The sequence below is a fragment of the Triticum aestivum genome, chromosome 3D (genome assembly GCF_018294505.1).
Source record: "Triticum aestivum cultivar Chinese Spring chromosome 3D, IWGSC CS RefSeq v2.1, whole genome shotgun sequence".
Lineage (NCBI taxonomy): Eukaryota > Viridiplantae > Streptophyta > Magnoliopsida > Poales > Poaceae > Triticum > Triticum aestivum.
Window position 1 is genome coordinate 1,234,312 of NC_057802.1, and position 20,899 is coordinate 1,255,210.

General features: G+C 42.3%; 1 pseudogene; it reads right to left on the reverse strand.

The window, feature by feature from the left end:
* Positions 1 to 288: 288 nt before the first annotated feature.
* Positions 289 to 20,899, reverse strand: part of LOC123081080 (disease resistance protein PIK6-NP-like) — a 27,303-nt pseudogene continuing 6,692 nt past the window's right edge.

The window sequence follows — 20,899 nt, forward strand, 5'->3', positions numbered from 1 at the left end:
GCGGCCCGGCGAACCAAACACGCAACCGAACAACCAGGCCGAAAAAAGAACGGAGCCCACCTACACCAACGCACGCACAAGAACAGGTGCGATGAGGTCAACGGGCCGAGTATGGCCCACACACCTCGTAAACATCTAACCAGCGTACATTGAACTGACCTTGTAATAATCAATTTGTAAGAAATGTACTCCGCTGTAGGAATAACAAGGTCAGCACCAAACATCTTTCTTTCTTGATCAAAATATCAAGCCACTACACAGGATTAAAACTGCAAGTCACTTGTTCACTTAATGTACATGTGCACTACTAGAGCTGCAGGCTTGACTATCCTTTATGACATGTCTCTCCTGAATCGGCTTGACACAAAGACAATGTATTGTATCTTGGCATGGCAAACCCACAAGGTTGTCTATGTCCTCTTGCGTTGATGCAGTCAACTCAAAATGAACCTTCCTTAGATTGTCAAGATGCTTGATGCAGGCTGGCGATACTTGTCCTTTCCCATCTGATGCATACAACCTAAGGCTCTTCAAGGTGTTGGGTAGGTTGGAGAACATGTCACCCACGAAATTTTTTGCAGCTGGTTCCTCCTTGTCAAGATACACTGACAAGGACTCGAGATGGACAAGACAGGAGATGACTGAATTCAAGCTTTTCCAGTTCTTCTGGTTGATGCCGGACACCCTGAGCTTGCGCAATTGGATAAGCTTCTTAAGCTCCTTGAGGATGGCCTTACCACTTGCACTACTCACACTCACAACACCGAGAGTTTGTAAGGCAGCCAGGTTACCAATCCTCCGTGCAGCAGCTCGAACAACCTCAACACCGCTGCCATTAACATTGTCAAGTACTTGGGGTGGCCGCTGCTTCTTATTCTTGCACTAGTAGAAAACAGGGCTTTGGTTTGGACAGAAAAGAGCATTAATCCCGGTTGCATTACGAACCGGGACTAATGTGAGCATTAGTCCCGGTTCGAGCGGCTAGGGCACCGTACAGGCATTAGTCCCGAATCAAATGGGACCTTTAGTCCCTGTGGTGCCACGAACCGGGACTAAAGGGTGCGATGCCCATTAGTCCCGGTTCGAGCCACCAACCGGTACTAATGGGATTTGAGGCATTAGTACCGGTTCATGGCACGAACCGGTACTAAAGGTCCCATTTTCAAACTCTACCCCCCCCCCCCCCCCCCCCCCGTGGATCGCCTTTTCAGTTTTGTAAAAAGCAAAAGAAAATGATAAAAACTTCAAAAATTAAAATCCTTCCAGATGTAGTTATGTTACTACATGTACTAGTTAGGAAAATTTAAAAACTTAAATTTGGACATGTTTTGCAAAAAGTGTAGGGAAAATGTAAAACGGCTATAACTTTTGCATACGATGTCTGAAAAAAACGTATAATATATCAAAATGTTCAGCACGAATAATACTACGGCCTGTTTGCAAATTTTTAGAATCCTCAAATTCTAAAAGGAAAAAAAGTTATGCTCAAATTTCTTTTTTTTTTGAATTTTTTTAAATCTGGTCAAACTACTTATTCAAGAAGTATTAGTGTTACTAAATAATTATTCAAGAATATTAGTGTTACTAAATAATTATTTTAGTTTTTTTTGAATTTTGGTCAAACCTAGTCAAACTGTGGTCAAACTAATTATTCAAGAAATATTAGTGTTACTAAATAATTATTTCAGTTTTTTTGAATTTTGGTCAAATCTGGTCAAACTGTGGTCAAACTATGGTCAAACTACTTATTCAAGAAATATTAGTGTTACTAAATAATTATTGTTTTTTAGAACCATAGTTTCAAACTCAAACAGTGAAATGTGTGACTTCATGCTCAAGCTAAATTCCTGAGGGTTAATAGGATTGACATCTTACTATTGTCAGGAAAACAACAAGTGCAGACTTGGAAACGAGGGAGAATAGAACCCGAAAGTTAAGCATGCTCAGGCTGGAGTAGTGAGAGGATGGGTGACCGTCCGGAAGTTAGATGATTTGAAATGATGAGGGGTGATTAGAGATTAGAGGTTAAATTGAGCAGTGATGAGGGGTGATTAGAGATTAGAGGTTAAAATAATTCAGAAATTTGAAAATCAAAAAAAAATTCAAAAAAATTCATAAAATTTCCTTTAGTACCGGACTAAAGGTGGACCTCCAGGCAGCGGCCACGTGGAGGGCCTTTAGTCCCGGTTCGTGTAAGAACCGGGACTAAAGGGGAGGCTTTAGTAACGACCCTTTACTCCCAGTTTCAGAACCGGGACTAAAGGCCCTTATGAACCGGGACTAAAGGCCCTTTTTCTACTAGCGTTGGACAACGAGTGGCTTGTGTTTCTCCTCCATGGCGCAGCTACTGCAGTTGATGCCCTGTCCTCATTGTCAACATCCTCCGATGGCGTTTCTGATCTTTGGCTTGTGCTCGTGATATCATGGTGTGCTGCTGCTGGTTGTGCATCGTGGCCTTGATCCAGTGGTTCATTAGTGGTGCCTGCACGGACATACTGCAGCTTGTGTAGCTGAGTGATACTCGCTGGCAGGGTGACTATGGACGTGTTTTTGACATCCAGAGTTTGGAGCTGGCTCAAATTTCCTAATGACTTTGGCAGATGATAGATCTCACGACATCCTCGTAGAGAGAGGAGCATGAGGCAATGCAGCAGTTTCAGCATATTGTCGAGGTCGGCATCATTTACACCTAACGCATCCTCAAGATCAAGCACCCGGAGAAGCTTCATACTCTTGGAGATGAAGAAAGACTCCCACTTCCCAAACACTGTGAGTGAGCATAGCCGTGAGAAGTCTGAACTTTCAAGCACAATTCTGTCTCTCTTCCAACTTGGCAATATGATAAGGTGACGCCCTTTGGTTTGGGTGGTTATAGCACAATCTCCACTGAGTTCATACACAAGCTTCTCTTCCACCTGCCTTGAGGTGATGTACTCCCGAATGAAACCATTCACCCCGTAAAAAACCTTCGTTGTATTGGTCCTTGGAAAATGTTGTATCTTCTGGAATATGTTCAGTTGAACGAGCTCTGAGAATAAATTCTTTGCACTCTCCTCCACGAGAATTTCCACACTTTGCTTGGAGTAGCCCTCCGCGATCCACCGCCTTACTAGTCTCCTCTGCTGAATGTAAGTGTCTCGAGGAAAAATTAACAGGTAGAAGATACATGGCTTGAGAAAATCTGGAGGATTAAGTATGATGGAATGCATCTGATGAAATAGACCCCTTAAATTATTAAACTCTGGGTCGGTCTCTAGATGATGCATAAATCTGTGATTCAAAGAGTCTGCTGTATCCTTCCATTCGTCCGCCTTTATGGCCAGTAACCTAGCTGTCGCAGCTATTACTCCACACTTCATAATAAGTTTGCGTTGGTCATGTATATTTCTGTAATCGTTCAAAGGGGATAATGGATTTTTATGGGATACCTATTGATCAAACAATGAAAAGGTCAACGTTAGTCGGTATGCAAACACTAAGTACATACAATGCATTTTGTTGTTGCAGTTGCAGAATATAAAGTGAGCAGTCTAGAAACAAAGTATACATTGACTACTGCAAGAGGTGTTAAGTTTATGAAAACAAACATGCATGGCATTTACGCACTAGCCAGAAAACTCTGTCCCTTAAGAAAGAGAAAAGTATATTTCTCGTCCCATTCTACCAATAGTTTAGAAACGGCCCTTCTACTATAAAACCAATATAACCTAGTCTCCCAACTATCAAAACCGGATACTTGTAAACATACCTCCCATTGGAGAGATCATAGGCTACCCAGGCTTCTAGACCTTTGATATTAAAAATGTGCTCTCTTTTTTCTGTGCAGTGCGCAGCGATGCTTGCTTCAATTGTAATCACAATGATAATGCTTTTAGAATCTCCAGATACCAAGGCTGCTTGTATCAAGTCCCACTCTTCCACAGACTGGAGATCATTGATTACAACGAGGCAGCGACGTTCTTCCACAAGCTTATGACATTCTTGAATGGGGTCTTTTTCAGAAACAAAATCCGAAAGTAAGCTCCGAAAGAAACCCCTTAAACTGAATGGATGGGACACATCCACTATACTCGTCAAATTCCTGGCTGCTAGAAAGCATCTTGTCATAGTACAAGTCTCTGACAAAGGCTGATTTCCCAACACCAGCCATCCCCCAGACAGATATAACCTGGTGCAAGTTGGCATCACTCAGATATTTGAAAAGTTTATATGTTTGTGATCTGCGTCCAACAAGCTTAAAATTCTTCTTCCACAGGATCGCTTCTTCCTTTTTAGAGAGCATTTTGCAGGAGAATGAGATTAGGCTCATCTCACGCCCCCTGATTCCTGTGTATGCATGTTGAGATAATGATGCTCAGTGTCCAGCAGAGAGACGGTGTATGTACATACTCTCATAAAAAGCTTGGAGTAATAATTTCGCAAGGTTAGGAGATTTCTTTTATACTTTCTGCGTAGTGACATGGGACCTACCTGGTTGAAAACGAGCCTTGCCACTTGGACCACAAACAACTAGTGTCCATTGTGGTTAATTATACTAACTTCCTTCGCAAAAAAAAAACTATACTAACTTAGGCTGTGGTAGCCCCGCAAAAAAAACTATAGTTTTACATAGTGCTTATAAATACTGTTTTGCCACCCAGTCACCTTTGGAAGCTATTGGCTGAATTTAGCTTTGGTCCAAAGGTTCAAAAGAGGGCATAATGAAACCTCACTTTCCTTACAGGCAAAGCAGTATGAGTCTATGGTTGATGATATGCCAGTGGGTTAGTGCACGTAGCAACCTAGTCTTCGAAAATAAAAAATAAATACTCGAACCTCGCTGTTATTAGAAGAAAAATCTATTTCGTTGACTCCGAAACAGATGATGTTTCGCACCCTAAACATTTCATGATATCACATCTTTCTTGTTCCAAATTAATGGTCAAATTAATTTACTGTTTTAAAAACATTATATATCTCTATCTAATAATAAAGCAAATTGGGTTTCTGGTCGTCCGTCAAAAAAAATACCCCGAAAGTTGCTATAAATTACCCACCATGCCACCCGTAAGTGAAGAAAACGTTTCAGTTTTTCACGTCGGCAGTTTGCCTTGTTTAAAAGAAAGCGATCCATGAATAATTCACAGCTACATGGTCGTCCCACTGGTTGTAGCCAAGTGACCTGAGTTTGATTCCCAACTGCCACCCTTTTTCTATCGGATTTTTCCCTTTTTCTATCGGATTTTTTATGGGTGTAGGATATAACTCCGCCCCTGGGCTTCCTTTTTAGGCCCAGCGCTACTCCGTTTTAATGTTTTATTTTTGTTTTTTCAGGCAGATTCAAAATGCTTTTTGAAACATTCATATCTTTTAAACCCTAATTTCAAATATAATTTATTATATATGAAAATGCCACAGAAAATATGTAGATTCCAAGTATGCAATATATCTTGCATGTTAATCATTTTTAATATTATGTTTTGGATGCAACCTTAATTAACAGTTAATACTTTTTTATATGGGGTACTTTCCAAATGTCTATTATATATGTTTCCTGCTCATTTAAATGGAGTAAATATGATTATATTGTGCTATCACAAAAGTTATTATTGGCACTATATGAGATGTTGATTCCCGTCAGATGTCGTCGAGTGTGTTTGAGGGGTGATTTTTTTTCTCCCGTTGCAACGCACGGACATGTTTGCATCGATATCTTCCCCTAATAATAAACCAAATAGTGCTTCTGGTCGTCCGTCATGGCATTTTTCAGAAAAGTTCCTCTATTTGTTATATATGAAATTTGATTAGAAAAATATGTAGAATATGAATATGAGATTATTTTTTACCTGTTAAGTATTTTTAAATATTATTTTGGAAGATATTATGTCAGACAAATGATTTTCTAAATTATCTGTATCTTTTAAACCGTAATTCCGATTTTTTATGGGTGTAGGATATAACTCCGCCCCTGGGCTTCCTTTTTAGGCCCAGCGCTACTCCGTTTTAATGTTTTATTTTTGTTTTTTCAGGCAGATTCAAAATGCTTTTTGAAACATTCATATCTTTTAAACCCTAATTTCAAATATAATTTATTATATATGAAAATGCCACAGAAAATATGTAGATTCCAAGTATGCAATATATCTTGCATGTTAATCATTTTTAATATTATGTTTTGGATGCAACCTTAATTAACAGTTAATACTTTTTTATATGGGGTACTTTCCAAATGTCTATTATATATGTTTCCTGCTCATTTAAATGGAGTAAATATGATTATATTGTGCTATCACAAAAGTTATTATTGGCACTATATGAGATGTTGATTCCCGTCAGATGTCGTCGAGTGTGTTTGAGGGGTGATTTTTTTTCTCCCGTTGCAACGCACGGACATGTTTGCATCGATATCTTCCCCTAATAATAAACCAAATAGTGCTTCTGGTCGTCCGTCATGGCATTTTTCAGAAAAGTTCCTCTATTTGTTATATATGAAATTTGATTAGAAAAATATGTAGAATATGAATATGAGATTATTTTTTACCTATTTAGTATTTTTAAATATTATTTTGGAAGATATTAAGTCAGACAAATGATTTTCTAAATTATCTGTATCTTTTAAACCGTAATTCCGATTTTTTATGGGTGTAGGATATAACTCCGACCCTGGGCTTCCTTTTTAGGCCCAGCGCCACTCCGTTTTAATGTTTTGTTTTTGTTTTTTAGGCAGATTCAAAATGCTTTTTGAAACATTCATATCTTTTAAACCCTAATTTCAAATATAATTTATTATATATGAAAATGCAACAGAAAATATGTAGATTCCAAGTATGCAATATATCTTGCATGTTAATCATTTTTAATATTATGTTTTGGATGCAACCTTAATTAACAGTTAATACTTTTTTATATGGGGTACTTTCCAAATGTATATTATATATGTTTCCTGCTCATTTAAATGGAGTAAATATGATTATATTGTGCTATCACAAAAGTTATTATTGGCACTATATGAGATGTTGATTCCCGTCAGATGTCGTCGAGTGTGTTTGAGGGGTGATTTTTTTTTCTTCCGTTGCAACGAACGGACATGTTTGCATAGATATCTTCCCCTAATAATAAACCAAATAGTGCTTTTGGTCGTCCGTCATGGCATTTTTCCGAAAAGTTCCTCTATTTGTTATATATGAAATTTAATTAGAAAAATATGTACAATATGAATATGAGATTATTTTTTACCTGTTAAGTATTTTTAAATATTATTTTGGAGATATTAAGTCAGACAAATGATTTTCTAAATTATCTGTATCTTTTAAACCGTAATTCTGATTTTTTTATGGGTGTAGGATATAACTCCGCCCCTGGGCTTCCCTTTTAGGCCCAGCGCTACTCCGTTTTAATGTTTTATTTTTGTTTTTTCAGGCAGATTCAAAATGCTTTTTGAAACATTCATATCTTTTAAACCCTAATTTCAAATATAATTTATTATATATGAATATGCCACAGAAAATATGTAGATTCCATGTATGCAATATATATTGCATGTTAATCATTTTTAATATTATGTTTTGGATGCAACCTTAATTAACAGTTAATACTCTTTTATATGGGGTACTTTCCAAATGTCTATTATATATGTTTCCTGCTCATTTAAATGGAGTAAATATGATTATATTGTGCTATCACAAAAGTTATTATTGGCACTATATGAGATGTTGATTCCCGTCAGATGTCGTCGAGTGTGTTTGAGGGGTGATTTTTTTCTCCCGTTGCAACGCACGGACATGTTTGCATAGATATCTTCCCCTAATAATAAACCAAATAGTGCTTCTGGTCGTCCGTCATGGAATTTTTCAGAAAAGTTCCTCTATTTGTTATATATGAAATTTGATTAGAAAAATATGTAGAATATGAATATGAGATTATTTTTTACCTGTTAAGTATTTTTAAATATTATTTTGGAAGATATTAAGTCAGACAAATGATTTTCTAAATTATCTGTATCTCTTAAACCGTAATTCCGATTTTTTATGGGTGTAGGATATAACTCCGACCCTGGGCTTCCTTTTTAGGCCCAGCGCTACTCCGTTTTAAGGCTTTATTTATTTATTTTTCAGGCAGATTCAAAATGCTTTTTGAAACATTCATATCTTTTAAACCCTAATTTCAAATATAATTTATTATATATGAAAATGCCACAGAAAATATGTAGATTCCAAGTATGCAATATATCTTGCATGTTAATCATTTTTAATATTATGTTTTGGATGCAACCTTAATTAACAGTTAATACTTTTTTATATGGGGTACTTTCCAAATGTCTATTATTTATGTTTCCTGCTCATTTAAATGGAGTAAATATGATTATATTGTGCTATCACAAAAGTTATTTGTAACACCCCGAGAATCATGCTACAGTAACTCTCTGTGATTAAGCTAATCATGTTGCTAAACAGGGCTTGATCAAATTTGAAACACATTTCTTTCAAACTCCTAATTCAAACTTCAATTAAATTTAAAGTGGGAAATAAAAGTTTTCAAAAATTTAAACAAAAATGTTCGGGCCATGCCAGAAATTGCACTGATAATTATTATGGAGAAAACACATTTTTATAAGATACCTAAATACTTTTAAATGAAATAAAATAGAAAAGAAAATAAACAAATAAAAAGAAATGCAAAAGAGCACAGAACAAAGAAAAAAGAAAAAGAAAAGGGAGAAGGCCCCCCCCACTAGACCCCTGGCCCAACTAGGCCGACCCCCGGCCCAGCCCACCTCTCCCACTCGCCCCCTTCCCTGTTCCCCCGACCGGGGTCGGAACAGGGGCCGGTCCCCGCCGCACCACCTCGCCGGCGACGGGGAGGATAAGGGCGCCAGCACCCCCCCCCCCCCGCCTTCTCGGGCCTCTCTCCCACTCGCCCCCGCTCTCCTCTCGGCCTCTGCGCCTCTCTCTTTCCCCCAGATCCGCGCCACTCCTCCCTTCCCCACGCCCGACGCGGTCGCCGCCGTTCACCGTCGTTCACACGGCCACCGTACCCACCTCGCCGCCCCAAGGTGTCTCCAAGGACCGCCGTCGCCCGCTGCTTCGTCTGGTGCAGCCCGTTGGAGACCGGAGCCCCTGCAACGACCTCCCCGAGCTCTTCTTCCCCGCACGGCCGCCGTCGATCGCCGCCCCGTTTCGCCTCCGACGAGCCTCCCCGAGCACACTGCCGTCTCCCTACAGCCTCGCCGTGAGCCTCTCCCCCTCCTCCCATGTCCTTTCTCTCTCGCGCGCCCCCTAGCTGCTTCCCCACGCACGCCCGAACGCCGCGCCGCGGAGCTCGCCGCCGGCAAGGCTCCGGTGACCATTTGGTCACGGGCTCAAGCCCGTTGCACTCCCCACCTCGCGTAGATGCCCCCCGGCCCCTCCGCTTGCTCGATAGCCCACCGTAGCCTCGTTTCCGTCGGGCACCCGTGCGCGCCGCCGCCTCCGCCGCTCGCCGGCGCCGATTCCGGCCAAGTCCGACGAAGCCCCGGCCACCACTGGATGCGGCGCTGCGAGCTCCTTCGAATGGGCCTAGCCCCGCTCCTCCCCGAGCCCCGTAGCGCGATTTCGGCCAACTCCGGCGAGGGACCGCCGCTGTTTTGGTCGCCGGAGTTGCTCCGGCGCCGGCCGCCGACGTGGCTGGCCTGGGGCCAGCCCAGTGCCACTGCCAGTGGGCCCCGTGGGTCCCAGTTGACTGGGTTGACCCAGTCAACTGCTGACTGGGCAGGCCCAGCCACTGACATGCGGGCCCCGCCGCAAAAATTAAAAAAAAGAAAAAGAAAAAGAAAAAGAAAATGTTTTTATAATTAAAACTAATTAATTAATCTAATCACTCACTGACAGGTGGGCCCAGTAGTTAATTAACTAAAAATTAATTAGTTTAATCTTCTGTTAGCCCACTGTCTATGACAGGTGGGGCCCACCGGTCAGTTTGACCTGGTCAGCCGCTCTGTTGACCTGCTGACGTCAGCATTGCCTCATGCTGAGGTCATAATTCATTTTTGCTTAATTTAAATAATTCCAGAAATTCAAATAAACTTTGAAAATTCATATCTTTTAAACCGTAACTCGGATGAAAATGTTTTCTATATGAAAGTTGCTCAGAACGACGAGACGAATCCGAATACGCAGTCCGTTCGTCCACCACACCTCCCTAACCTATCGAACTAGCAACTTTCCCCCTCCGGTCCGTCTGTCCGAAAACGCGAAACATCGGGAATACCTCCCGGATGTTCCCCCCCTTCACCGGTACCACCTACTATCGCGTTAGGTCACACCTAGCACCGCTCATTGTCATGTCACGCATCGTCATGCTTATGTTTGCATTGTATTTACTGTTTCTTCCCCCTCTTCTCTCCGGTAGACTACGAGACCGACACTGCTGCTGCCCAGTTCGACTACGGAGTTGACGACCCCTCCTACTTGCCAGAGCAACCAGGCAAGCCCCCCCCCCCTTGATCACCAGATATCGCCTATTCTTCTCTATACTGCTTGCATTAGAGTAGTGTAACATGTTACTGCTTTTCGATATCCTATCCTGATGCATAGCCTATCCTTGCTACTACTGTTGATACCTTTACCTGCAATCCTACATGCTTAGTATAGGATGCTAGATTTCCATCAGTGGCCCTACATTCTTGTCCGTCTGCTGTGCTATACTATCGGGCCGTGATCACCTGGGCGGTGATGGCGGGTATATACTTATATACTACATACATGACACATGTGATGACTAAAGTCGGGTCGGCTCGTAGGAGTACCCGCAAGTGGATCTTTGTGGCGGAGCGACAGGGCAGGTTGAGACCACCCAGGTGAGAGGTGGGCCTGGCCCTGGTCGGCGTTCGCGGTTACTTAACGCGCTTAACGAGATCTTGGTATTTGATCTGAGTCTGGCCATTTGGTCTATACGCACTAACCATCTACGCGGGAGTAGTTATGGGTATCCCGGCGTCGTGGTATCAGCCGAAGCCTTCTTGACGTCAGCGACTGAGTGCCGCGCGCCGGATTGGACTGGAACGCCACTAGGCTAGGTCTGCTTTCGGCCGCGTACGCAACGTGTAGGTGTGCATAGGGCGATGGGCCCAGACCCCTGCGCGCTTAGGATTAGACCGGCGTGCTGACCTCTCTGTTGGGCCTAGGTGGGGCTGCGACATGTTGATCTTACGAGGCCGGGCATGACCCAGAAAAGTGTGTCCGGCCAAATGGGATCGAGCGTGTTGGGTTATGTGGTGCACCCCTACAGGGAAGTTTATCTATTCGAATAGCCGTGTCCCTCGGTAAAAGGACGACCCGGAGTTGTACCTTGACCTTATGACAACTAGAACTGGATTCTGAATAAAATACACCCTTCCAAGTGCCAGATACAACCCGGTGATCGCTCTCTAACAGGGCGACGAGGAGGGGATCGCCGGGTAGGATTATGCTATGCGATGCTACTTGGAGGACTTCAATCTACTCTCTTCTATATGCTGCAAGATGGAGATGGCCAGAAGCGTAGTCTTCGACAGGACTAGCTATCCCCCTTTTTATTCTGGCATTCTGCAGTTCAGTCCACTGATATGCCCCTTTACACATATACCCATGCATATGTAGTGTAGCTCCTTGCTTGCGAGTACTTTGGATGAGTACCCACGGTTGCTTCTCCCCCTCTTTTCCCCCTTTTCCTTTCTATCTGGTTGTCGCAATCAGATGTTGGGGTCCAGGAGCCAGACGCCACCGTCGACGACGACACCTACGACACTGGAGGTGCCTACTACTACGTGCAGGCCGCTGACGACGACCAGGAGTAGTTAGGAGGTCCCAGGCAGGAGGCCTTGCCTCTTCGATCGTTGCTACTTTTGTGCTAGCCTTCTTAAGGCAAACTTGTTTAACTTATGTCTGTACTCAGATATTGTTGCTTCCGCTGACTCGTCTATGATCGAGCACTTGTATTCGAGCCCTCGAGGCCCCTGGCTTGTATTATGATGCTTGTATGACTTATTTATGTTTTAGAGTTGTGTTGTGATATCTTCCCGTCAGTCACTGATCTTGATCGTACACATTTGCGTGCATGATTAGTGTACGGTCGAATCGGGGGCGTCACATTATTATTGGCACTATATGAGATGTTGATTCCCGTCAGATGTCGTCGAGTGTGTTTGAGGGGTGATTTTTTTTTCTCCCGTTGCAACGCACGGACATGTTTGCATAGATATCTTCTCCTAATAATAAACCAAATAGTGCTTCTGGTCGTCCGTCATGGCATTTTTCAGAAAAGTTCCTCTATTTGTTATATATGAAATTTGATTAGAAAAATATGTAGAATATGAATATGAGATTATTTTTTACCTGTTAAGTATTTTTAAATATTATTTTGGAAGATATTAAGTCAGACAAATGATTTTCTAAATTATCTGTATCTTTTAAACCGTAATTCCGATTTTTTATGGGTGTAGGATATAACTCCGCCCCTGGGCTTCCCTTTTAGGCCCAGCGCTACTCCGTTTTAATGTTTTATTTTTGTTTTTTCAGGCAGATTCAAAATGCTTTTTGAAACATTCATATCTTTTAAACCCTAATTTCAAATATAATTTATTATATATGAAAATACCACAGAAAATATGTAGATTCCAAGTATGCAATATATCTTGCATGTTAATCATTTTTAATATTATGTTTTGGATGCAAGCTTAATTAACAGTTAATACTTTTTTATATGGGGTACTTTCCAAATGTCTATTATATATGTTTCCTGCTCATTTAAATGGAGTAAATATGATTATATTGTGCTATCACAAAAGTTATTATTGGCACTATATGAGATGTTGATTCCCGTCAGATGTCGTCGAGTGTGTTTGAGGGGTGATTTTTTTTTCTCCCGTTGCAACGCACGGACATGTTTGCATAGATATCTTCCCCTAATAATAAACCAAATAGTGCTTCTGGTCGTCCGTCATGGCATTTTTCAGAAAAGTTCCTCTATTTGTTATATATGAAATTTGATTAGAAAAATATGTAGAATATGAATATGAGATTATTTTTTACCTGTTAAGTATTTTTAAATATTATTTTGGAAGATATTAAGTCAGACAAATGATTTTCTAAATTATCTGTATCTTTTAAACCGTAATTCCGATTTTTTATGGGTGTAGGATATAACTCCGCCACTGGGCTTCCTTTTTAGGCCCAGCGCTACTCCGTTTTAATGTTTTATTTTTGTTTTTTCAGGCAGATTCAAAATGCTTTTTGAAACATTCATATCTTTTAAACCCTAATTTCAAATATAATTTATTATATATGAAAATGCCACAGAAAATAGGTAGATTCCAAGTATGCAATATATCTTGCATGTTAATCATTTTTAATATTATGTTTTGGATGCAACCTTAATTAACAGTTAATACTTTTTTATATGGGGTACTTTCCAAATGTCTATTGTATATGTTTCCTGATCATTTAAATGTAGTAAATATGATTATATTGTGCTATCACAAAAGTTATTATTGGCACTATATGAGATGTTGATTCCCGTCAGATGTCGTCGAGTGTGTTTGAGGGTTGGCTAGAAAACAGGTGGGAGTGGTTTTTCCGTAGATCTTCCTCTCGCTCCCAGTTGGCCTCATCTTCTGTGTGGTGACTCCACTGAACTTTGCAAAACTTGATAACCTTGCTGCGGGTAACTCGGCTGGCATACTCGAGAATATTAACTGGCTTCTCCTCATAAGTCAAATCACTTTCCAACTGAATCGCTTCCAGTGGCACAGTATCTCTCAGTGGTATCTCAGCCATCTCTGTGTGGCACTTCTTCAACTACGAAACGTGAAATACATCATGTACTCCAGCCAATCCTTCGGGCAATTCCAGCTTATAGGCAACTTCTCCCATACGTTCCAACACTCTGTATGGTCCGATAAAACGAGGCGCTAACTTTCCCTTAACTCCAAAGCGCTTTACTCCTCGAAGTGACGATACTCGAAGATACACTCTGTCTCCGACTTCGTGAATTGTCTCCTTGCGTTTAGAATCAGCATAACTCTTCTGCCTGGACTGGGCTACCTTGAGCCTATCGCGAATCAACCTTACTTTCTGTTCAGACTCCTTAATCAAATCTGGTCCAAACAACTGCCGGTCTCCAACTTTGTCCCACAACAACGGTGTTCTACACCTCCTTCCGTACAAAGCTTCGAAAGGGGCCATCTTCAAACTGGTTTGATAACTGTTGTTATACAAAAACTCCGCATATGGCAAATTGTCGTCCCAACTAGATCCATAATCTAGTGCACATGCTCTCAACATGTCCTCCAAAATCTGGTTGACTCTCTCGGTCTATCCATCTGTCTGCGGGTGAAATGCTGTACTAAATTCCAGTCTGGTTCCCAATGTTTCATGTAGTTGCTTCCAAAACTTCGAGGTAAATTGGGTTCCTCTGTCTGATACAATGGTCCTCGGAACTCCATGCAAACATACTGTCCTAGTCATGTATATCTTCGCCAACTTAGCACTGGTGTAAGTGGTCTTTACTGGAATGAAATGAGCCACTTTCGTCAAACGGTCGACTACAACCCATATCGAGTCATAGCCTGAACGAGTCCTGGGTAATCCTGTGATAAAATCCATGCCTATTTTATCCCACTTCCATTCGGGTATCGGCAATGGTTGTAGCAATCCTGCTGGCTTCTGATGCTCTGCCTTCACTCTCTGACATACATCACAAACTGCTACAAACTCCGCAATATCCTTCTTCATTCCGGTCCACCAGAAAGTATTCTTCAAATCCAAATACATCTTGGTATTCCCTGGGTGAATCGAGTACGGTGAATCATGGGCTTCTTGCAAAATCAACTTCCTGATCTCCGGATCATTTGGCGCATATACACGGTCCTCGAACCATAAGGTATCGTGCTCATCCTCACGAAATCCCTTGGCTTTTCCTTTGCTCATCTTCTCCTTTATCTCTTCAATCTCCTTGTCTGTCTTTTCAGCTTCTCTGATCTTTTCCATCAAGGTAGATTGAATCTCCAATGTCGCTAAATAGCCTCTTGGGACTATCTCCAAACATAGCTCGCGTAGGTCCTCGGCTAACTTCTGAGGTAACTCTCCTGTCATGAGGGTGTTGACATGACTCTTGCGGCTCAACGCGTCTGCTACTACGTTGGCCTTTCTGGGGTGATAATGCAATCTCATATCATAGTCTTTGATGAGCTCCAACCATCTCCTCTGTCTGAGGTTTAACTCCTTCTGCGTGAAAATGTACTTCAAACTCTTGTGATCCGTGTACACTTCACAATGGTTTCCGATGAGAAAATGTCTCCATGTCTTCAATGCATGCACCACGGCTGCTAATTCCAAATCATGCGTAGCATAATTCTTCTCATGGGGTTTAAGTTGTCGTGAAGCGTACGAAACAACTCTTCCTTCCTGCATGAGCACTGCTCCAAGTCCTCGACGAGAAGCGTCGCAATAAACTTCATAGTCCTTGCGTTGATCTGGCAGAATCAACACTGGTGATGTAACCAATCGTTTCTTCAACTCTTGGAAACTAGCTTCACACTCCTCAGTCCAATTAAATTTGGTGTCCTTCTTCAATAGCTCAGTCATGGGCTTAGCAATCCTTGAGAAATTCTCGATAAATCTCCGGTAGTATCCTGCAAGTCCAAGAAAACTCCGGATTTCTCCAACTGTCGTGGGCGATTCCCAACTTGTCACTGTGTCAACCTTGGCAGGGTCTACTGCTATTCCTTCTCCAGAAATAACATGTCCAAGGAATCCAACTTCCTTCAACCAAAACTCACATTTGCTGAACTTGGCATATAACTGATGTTCCCTGAGCTTCTCAAGTACCAATCGTAAATGCTCCTCATGCTCTTCTTCATCCTTGGAAAAGATTAAAATATCATCAATGAACACCACGACGAACTTATCCAAAAACTCCATAAACACTTTGTTCATCAGGTTCATGAAATAGGTCGGTGCGTTAGTCAGTCCAAATGACATAACGGTATACTCATACAATCCATATCTGGTGGTAAATGTTGTCTTGGGTATATCCTGCTCTCGAATCTTTAACTGATGGTATCCTGATCGTAGATCGATCTTGGAAAATACTTTAGCTCCTTGCAGGCGGTCAAACAAATCATTGATCATCGGCAGTGGGTGCTTGTTTTTGATGGTCACTTCATTCAATCCTCGGTAATCAACAACCATCCTTAGTGATCCATCTTTCTTCTCTACTAGAAGTACTGGTGATCCCCAAGGTGACGAACTTGGGCGAATATAGCCTTTATCCAGTAACTCCTTGATCTGTTTCTTAATTTCCTCCAAATCCTTTGTGGGCATCCTGTACGGTCTCTTAGATATTGGCCCTGTGCCTGGCAAAAGTTCAATCAAGAACTCAATGTCTCTATCTGGTGGCATGCCTGGCAACTCTTCTGGAAATACATCCGGATAATCCTTCACCACTGGTACTTCCTCCTGTACAACTCCTGATAAGGAATTCACTTGAGTCCTCTTCGGCATATGCCTGGATACATACTTGATCCTTTTTCCTTCCGGGGTGGTAAGCAAAATCGTCTTGCTGGCACAATCGATGTTTCCTCCATACAACGATAGCCAATCCATTCCCAAAATCACATCCAAACCTTGTGATTCCAAAACAATGAGGTCTGTGGGGAAAACATGCCTTCCAATGGCCAATGGTATCTGAAAACATCCTTGGGTGGCCATATACTCTGCTCCTGGCGAGGTTACTAACATGGGGCTTTTGAGAACTTGGGTGGACATCTTAAACTTGTTTACGAATCCCCTTGATATGTATGAATGCGATGCACCAGTATCGAAAAGAACAGTTGCAGTAAATGACTTAACCAAAAACTTACCTATTACTGCATCAGGCTGAGCTTCAATCTCCTCCACGCTCACGTGGTTCACATGTCCTTTGTTGAACGGGTTCGGCTTCTTCCCAGAGCTTCCATTGCCATTTCCATTTTGGGCTTCAGGACAATCAGTTGCATAATGTCCCGTCTTCTGGCACTTGAAACAAGTAATGTGACTTAGATCTCTCTTAGTTGGGGTAGATGGGTTGGTGCGGTTCTGTCCGTTTCCTCCTCCATTCCCATTACCATTCTTGGAGCCATTATGGTTGTGCGAACTACCTCCTCCATGGGTATGCTGAAACTGTCCTCCCGGCTTCGGGGTAAATCGTGGCTTCTGCTGGGCTCCAGAATTGTACTTCCCTTGTCCATACTTCCTCTTGCGGTTTTCAATCTGCTGTTGCTTCCCTTCAATCATGAGAGCTCTATCTACCAGCTCCTGGTAGTTGTTGAAGGTTGCTACCATCAACTGCATACTCAGCTCATCATTCAGTCCTTCCAGAAATTTCTCCTGCTTGGCAGCATCCGTAGCAACGTCATCTGGTGCATAACGTGCTAACTTACTGAATTCCTCCACATACTGGCCTACGGTGCGTCCTCCTTGGCGTAGGTTGCGAAACTCATGCTTCTTCATAGCCATAGCTCCTGCTGAAACATGAGCTGTACGGAAAGCTTGCTGAAACTGGTCCCATGTGACAGTGTCAATAGGGTGCGTGGCTGTATAATTCTCCCACCATGATGCTGCGGGTCCATCAAGCTGATGTGCGGCAAAACGCACTCTTTCCGCATCTGTGCATCCTGCAGTGGTCAACTCCCTTCCAACTTTGCGGAGCCAATCATCTGCAACAATCGGCTCGGTGCTACTGGAAAACACCGGCGGATTTAGCCTTAAGAAACGGGCTAAGTGGTCAACAGGTGGTGGTGGCGGTGGGTTGTTGTTGTTGTTGTTGTTGCCTTGGTTCTGAACTAACACTTGCATCAAGGCATTCTGTTGCTGAATCAACTGGGTGATCTCTGGCGGGAAAACAAATCCGGTGTCGCGTCTCGGAGGCATCTGATAGGTTTTAGAAAAGATGAGATTTAAGAATAGAATGAGGTCTAGAGAGAAAACACTACCCATATGCTCATGAGACAAAATACAATCAATATCACTCAATCAATCCAAACAAGGCAAAACAATCGATCTATCTAGCGTTACAAAGTGCTTGAACTATACTACTAAATGGGGGAAAAACTACTACTGATATGGTAGTCTACTAAAAATTCTGATCCGTTGAAGACTCCATGATGTCTGCTCCAGCTTCATCAATCCATTCCTCTTCACTTGGTTCCGAGTCGGTGTCGTCGATGATGATGTAGTTATCCGGACAAGTGCATTCGTCGACTTCTGCTTTTGGCACTGGATTTCCCACGAATGCTCCAATCTTATTCTCCAGGTCGTCAATCTTCCCGACTAGCGCGTTGATTTCCTCCAAATAATCTTCGCGTTTAGCCTTGAGTTCCTCTTGGAGTTCCTTGATCTTCGTGAATGCCTTCTTCAGTTCTTCCTTGTCCGTGCATATCTGGTTCTCCTGGTGTCGAATATGTTGGTTCTGCTCCTGGATGAAAGCTGCAATTGATCCATCCTTCTTGGTCTTGATCATCTCCCATTGCGCGTCTCGACGTCCACAAATTTGATAAATGGTATCCTTAAGCTCCTGGTGATAGACTTCTCCAATACGTCCCATGGCGATATGTGCGGCCATGCTCTTCCCTAAACTCCAAGTTGGTGCTTCGAAAACCAATCTTATGGGTTCCGTAATTGGCGCAAACGTTCTTCTTGGAATGATAACTTGAATCTTCCAGCTCTCCTCTTCAGGTAATGTAGCGTTGTAGGTTCCGGTGACGCTTGGTATTCCTATGTTCAAGTACTTGGTGACTTCCTTCAAGTGTCGTCCAAACGGCGTGTCTTCATCTGGTTGCATGAACTTGCTCCTTGCATTCGCCATTCCTAAAAGAGTAGAAAGTGGAGAGGGGTCAGAAATGAGAAGAGAGAAGTTTTCTAGGGCTTAAGCTTAGTGGTCGTGTCCTACAGTCAACGTGTGCTCTGATACCAACTTTGTAGCGACCAGACCTCAAATGGCCTGTGCTGCTGTGCACCAGTGTCATCCCTGGATCAGTAATGCTGACACGCACAGTACAAATGGAGGATTTATAACAGAGTAGCAATCACACACTTATTACATCGATATCTCTGAAGAGATTAAGTATGATAAACATGGCTTAAGGCCATCTAATAACGATAACAGCGGAAGACTTGGAAGATAAGTGAGTCCATCAACTCCAGCGGCATCACTGAGTATAAGACCACGACCTAAGGCACCTTACTCGTCGTCTGAAAAGTCTGCAACATGAAACGTTGCAGCCCGAAACGGGTCAGCACATAGAATATGCTGGCAAAGTAACACATAGAGAGCAATAAACAATGATAAGGCTATACTATATGCATATATGGCTGGTGGAAAGGCTCTATGGTTATAGTTTTTGCGAAAAGCCAATTTTATCCTACATCAAAGGAATAAATTTTTATTTAACTATCATGGTGGTTGAAACATTGAGAAGGTACCTCCAACTCAATCCCAATTAAGTAACATCATTAACCCAACAAAATTAATTATAAGTATCACGGTGATGAGATTCAAATGATAATCCAGGTACTAGATACTCAAGTTGTCCATAACCGGGGACACGGCTAATCATGATCAGTTTGTACACTCTGCAGAGGTTTGTGCACTTTTCCCCACAAGACTCGATCGCCTCCGCTTGATTCTCGCACTGCATGATGTTTGAGAAATGGATGACCGAGACACAGTCTTTCAGAAACAGTCACTCTCTACTCTGGATGGACCGGTACACCTACTTTCCCCTACATCTGCTAGTCCACCTCTTCAAGAGATCCTGTAACCTACTCAACTATGCTAGAGCCCATAATAGCTTGCGGCTGCACACGGAAGTTTCTAGCATGAATAATCTCATGATCCCTTTGAGCCTGGGTGGCGGACCTTATACATACAGACAACACTGGGTTCTCCAGGTGCCTCAATCCACCCAGATGTGAGTTTTAGTTGCCACCTTAAGTTGAACCATTATTAAACATCTCACATCTGTCATGGATATCTCTCAAACCCAATCCACGTCTACGAGCATAGCATGGCAATAAGAATAGCAACGTAGAAGTAACTCCCAAGGGTTTGATAGAAAACAGGTAATAGGTACTACCTCAACTACTTCCTAATACCCACAGTTTAATTAGATCCTAATCATGCAATGTGTTGGAGGAAAATAGATCTAATGCAATAAAACTGGGTATGAACGGGGTATGATCAAAGTGTTACTTGCCTTGCTGATGATCTGCAAAACCTAGCGATTCGAAGTAACAAGCGGCACACTCCGGGTACTCTATCGCAAACAAACAAGCATACAATCAGTACTCATCTAATGCACAGGTAAAACTCGAATGAAAGATCCAACCAGAAAGTTCAACTTAAGAACTCCGGTTTGCAAAAAGAATCAACTCGAAAGCAGCAACGAAAGTCAAACGGCGAAAGAAAGAAACTTCGTTTGCTAATCTGGATCTAGGTCAAATTTTACTGTAGCAAAAACTTGTTTGAGTTGGTTAAACGGAAAGAGAATTTCGAGACGAAACTCTAGGCGCTTGAATCACCTGATTCCGATAAACGAGCGAGAAGTTAAACAGATTCGAAAATTCGATCAGAAATCGAATCTGAGAAAATAACGAGAAAATCCGACAAAAAGAAAAACGGACGAAAGGTTAAATAACGGACGTTCGTTAACAGAGAAAAACCGACGAACGCGTTCGTTAAAACGAACGGTTCGGTGAACGCTCGTGAAATAAGAAAACCGGAAAAAAAAACCGATCTAGGGTTTTTTTTAACAAAAGGTTTTTTTTTTCAGAAAACCGGTCAACGTTGAAGACGGCCGGCGGCAGTACCTCGACGGGGCTCGCTCCGGCGAGGGGTTCCGGTGGCGGGCTCGGGGCGGGGGTGCGGG